Source organism: Phytophthora infestans, genomic scaffold, assembly GCF_000142945.1.
Source record: "Phytophthora infestans T30-4 supercont1.18 genomic scaffold, whole genome shotgun sequence".
NCBI classification, from domain to species: Eukaryota; Oomycota; class Peronosporomycetes; order Peronosporales; family Peronosporaceae; genus Phytophthora; species Phytophthora infestans.
In genome coordinates, this window is record NW_003303741.1 from 1,231,423 (window position 1) to 1,236,337 (window position 4,915).

Genomic DNA, 4,915 nt, shown 5'->3' on the forward strand with positions numbered 1-4,915 from the left:
GACATACAAATTTTAAACGTACCTGTGGCAGTATGCCGTCTGCGCGTCACAGACCATAAATAGTTTGGACCCGTAGCGGTGAGGCTTGTCGGCCATGAACATCCGGGTCGTGTTCCGCTTCGACGTGGACGGCAGTATACCCTCATCAAACGAAAAAATAGCAGAAAGAGACCACCCCAGCAAAAAGCGCTCTTGGACCTTGTCAACAACGGGGCGAAGTTTCCAGAGTTTATCGTTACCGTGGTCAATCGTGTTGTCTACGAAGTGCAAGTATCGCATGATACTCTGGCACCTGTCACGCGTCATGAACCGCCCGAAAAGACCGGCGGGAACAGCACCGTCTTCCACCATACTCCAGTGCGCACCAAATCGTTTCTTTTGAGGGCAGAGCATCCGTGCAACGAGGAGTCCAACAACGTGAAGAATCTCGTGTGTAGAGTATGCTGCCTTAGCCTTCAAACGACGTGTAATCTGCTTGATAGTTTCACGCCGAAGGTCAGTCTGCCGTGCCTGAATGTTACGGGTACTACCAGCTCCTGCTTGGTCTAGTTCCCCACCTTCTTCATCTCGGACTTGAGCATCAGCATCCGCCTCTTCCAGCAAGCCACTGTCGAACGCGTAGTCCACGACTGATTTCTCCCCCACGAAGACGTGCGTGTTGTCAGGACTCGAGTAGCTCCACTCAGTCTGGAGGCCACTCGGACGCTTGGACTTCCACCCCGCCGCCCGAAGCTGCCGCCATAAGTGGCCAAAGTCAATATCGTGTGTAGCGGCAGCCGGCGCGGCGGGCTTCTCGCGTCGACTATTCCGTATGCGCACCATCCAGCAAAATGTCGAATGAGTGGCTGTTCACGACGTGGCTGATCCCCTTCCCCTGGCCTGGTTTTGACTTGTAGCAAAATGACCTCTCGCAGATTATATTTTTGTGGTAACTTGATTAAAGTATTGAAAAAACTTTTCCGAGCCATTTGCTAATGACCTTCGTGCAATGTCGTCATATACGACGTAACAAAAATAATATGTCGTCTTATACGACGTTCGTAAGCAAGGTGTTAAACCATGCTTTGAAATTTGGCCATACGTCATTGGAGGTCCCTTTGGCAGAATATGGATGGCCCTCCAACGCGCAATCGTTCCTCATTCAGTAAGACACGAGTTGTTGGCGTCTACATGGCGTTATTTTCCGTATCGATGGCACCAGTTACAGAAATTGTAGCGACCATAGCAAATATAATACTGCACACAGAGAAAAAACGCACGTTGAACGGATTAGGTCGTTGCTGCTTGGGATTTACGCTACAAATTTCGAGCTGGTAGGTGAGCCACCGGTTTGTCGCATGGGTACAAAATGAGCATCTCCCAGAAAAAATGACTCAATTTATTCGCAATTGAATAGTGGTCCGTTAAATAATCAACAGTAATTTTTTAAACCTTGTGCGTTTGACTTGTCTATGGCCTTTTTCTTAATTTATATGACTAGATAAAAATGCATCATTTTTGACGATTTGTTTGTCAAGCGGATTGGCTGTTTTAGACACTATTATGAATCAGATTGCGTTTAGTGATGGTTCTCTGGAATAAGGTCTTTTTTTTCTTTGTTCTGGATATTTTTTTCTGATTTATTCCGATTATTTCTGATGGTACAGCGAGCAAAACCTTAGGACCTAGATCATTTAGGACCTGGTTGTGTCACTCGTGTCTGGTGTCAGTGTTTGAAAAGTGCGCTTAAAACAGGCAGCTGCTTCGAATTGATTGAGTAATATCTTGTGCATTGGTGTCAGGGCCAGTGCCGAGAGAAAAGGGAGCACTTTTACGAGATTCAATATTCCAAAATGGAGGTTGATAAGGAACCGCGCTCGCTGCGGTTGTAGCATGCGTGTCGTCTGTTACCGCTGTGCTTTGTGGGGCTGTCAAGAAGGAGAAGACCAACGCTCTGATGCTACTGGCTTGCAATGTTGACGCGATGCTATCTAATACTATCTTCAGCAAGTGTTTCAGGGTAGTTTCCGCTTCCCACAGTCAGGCTTTCACAGATTATGCAAGATGTTGTGCCTCTTCGCCGCACTGTACCATCTGCGTACGTTGAGCACTCATTTGAGACGAGAGTTGCTGTGATGATTTTCTATATAGCCTCGGTGGGAGGTTTCCGTGAAACGGCACAGACCTTCGGCGTCTCGAAGAGCTAGGCAGCTACTGCAGTAAACGAGCTTCTAGATACCGTTGAATCAATTATCGTCGCTTGCCCAGATCACAAGGAGCGTGGGGGGGGGAGGGGGGGGCTATTCAAGAAGCGCTCGAGTTGCGCGCCGGAATCTCCCTAGTTTGCGCTATAGTCGACGGAACGTCTTCTGAGCTCGCTTGCTTTTAAGATTTTGAGGGTTGTTACTGCCGCAAAGGCTACCCATCTGTAAATTATCAAGCGGTTGTGGATCCAAACCAGCGGTTTATAATATTTGACATGCGGGAGGGCTTCTGGAGGGATAAGAAAATTTGGGCGGCATCAAATTTCGGGCGGCATATTGATGAGAAGTTGCCCCCTGGAGGCTCGTCATTCCGTACAGCACCTTCGATCACGAATTGGATCTATCAAGCCGAGAGCGAAATCACAGCTTTAATCACAGTCGGACGAGAATTGTGGTAGAGTGTGCGTTAAAAAATCGTTTCCACACGCTGCGGAGGCCACAAAAAAGAAAATTGTTAGGTAATATTTCCTCTACAATTATTGCGTGCATAGTGCTGTACAGTATTACAGTTGACGTACGAGATGCAACGCCGCTGCCAGATCCGATTAATGGAATTCGCGCGCAGGAACTGGTCGATGTGACGCCTAGAGCCAACAGCACTAGCGCCACGACGGGACAAATAGCGATGAAATTGAAGAGGCTCTAATTACCGTCGGTGTTGTGGTACTGAGTCTAAGTCACGGGAAGTACGAGAGCGGCATCAGAGAGGTCTGGCTCTTCGCAATGACATCGCAGACTACGTTCTAAATTAAAGGTCTTACCTCTGTGTTTGCGGCTGAGTTAAAAGCCCAATGAGCACCTCCAGACTTTATTCTACTGCTTTATTGTTCTTGTTTCGCTTCGATGACTGCTACCAGCTTCGCAATGCCTGTAGCCCCAGCGTTCCGCGCTGCTAACGAGCCCCCAATATGACCTATTATTTTAGAGAGAGATTCGAGCCCAAGCAATCCATTCTAAACCCAGTTTCAGCATCGAATTCTAACTTGATAAAACCTAACAGCACTGTACCGTAGGAAATGGCTGTCGTCACTGTTAGTTTCTGGTTTCTGATGCCGCGCGAATCTCCTTCCGGTTTTTCGGTGTGTCTAGCCCCATCGTTCGAGCACGTTTCCTCGAACGGCAAGGTCTCAGTGTCAGCGGAGGGGCACCCACTTGCAAAATCGAAGAGTGTCTCCGCGTTTGTCCCCGGATATTTCACCCAATGCACGATCATTGTATCAAGATGTTTTGGATTGACACGTGGGCGCTCTATACCGTAGCCTGTACGATTGAGATCATTCTTAAACTATCTCCACTGTTGCTTCACTTCAGCCTTTAGCCCGTTGCAATGATAATAATTGAATAACATGTAACTTTTATATGTACTAGCGGTACGCTATTACCTGGCAGTGTCAGCTAGTCACACCAACTCCACGCTGTTTGCCCAGTACCCATGCAACAGCGATCCACCCGCAGTGTACCACATGCTCGATACGGATATTTAAAAACTGCTTGACTAGGGCGCTGTACCTGTACAAATAAAACAAATACAAGACACTATCAGTATTGTGCATCATCTTGAAGCAGATATCTCTACACTAGCCGACCTCAAGGAGAAAATCTTGTCCACAAGCTCCGTCGTCCAACACAGCGAAGCGACATTCGCATCGCGCTGTTTTGCTAGGAGCCGACTTGGTCGGCCCGAAATGGAGACTGTAGAGGCGCCGGATGCTGCAACTGGCTGGTTAACAACCTCATCGGCGCTCAGCAGGGTCGTCAAACCTGTCGAGGCGAGGATGTCACGACAAAGGGGACCAATTTCGACTGAGCGGGCTGAATGATAGAGGCAGTGATCGAGCCACTTGGCCAGTCTGAGATAGGGTCACTCTGTCTGACTGGCGGCGAGACAAGGACAGACGCGATCCACCGCCTGAGTCAGAGGTTGCTGGTGTCAGTACTGGGGCGCCAAAAAGACAACGATGTGCGCTGAGCCAGCTTGTTGGAGAGCTTCTGATTGCGGGCAAGATCGGCGGGCGGGACATGGCTGTCGGACAGACATTACGTTTGAGATAATTCTGACAGCAAGGTCCCCCATCGAAGGTGTTCTAGAACACTAACACGAACGACCAAATCAATAGGTTAGGTTTAGGTAAATGTTAAGGTTAAACACAGATCCAAGACACGCAAGACACAGCCAGGACTGCAGGTTTTTAGTAGCAACGGCAGCAATAGGGTTAAATGGTCGGTTATTACCTCTTTTGGCGGGAGCTCGCCTTGCAAAGAAATTACTTGGGGTGCTGCGAATAAAGAGCTTTACAGTGAAACTCGCTCCGTCTACATTTAGTCGGCAGAGTAAACGTTATCGCAAGTTTAATGAACGGTTAATCTTATTGGACCGGAGAGCTGTGAGCAATTCTGTATTAATCGGTAAGGGCTGTCTGACCACCGAGATTACGCGGTGCAACACAGCAACACGTACGGAAGTAGGAGCTCGGAATTTCTATGATAAATGTCAAGAAATGCCCAGTGTTTAATCATTAGGGATAATGCGCGTTAAATGGGTCAGAAACAAATTGGATTAAACGGGAATTGCTTGGTTAGACCAAAAGGTGGTCTTCAAACAATTTGTTTAATCGTCTATATCGCGGATAAACGATGCCTAAAATAACAACTTAACCCCTCAGTTACCAGAA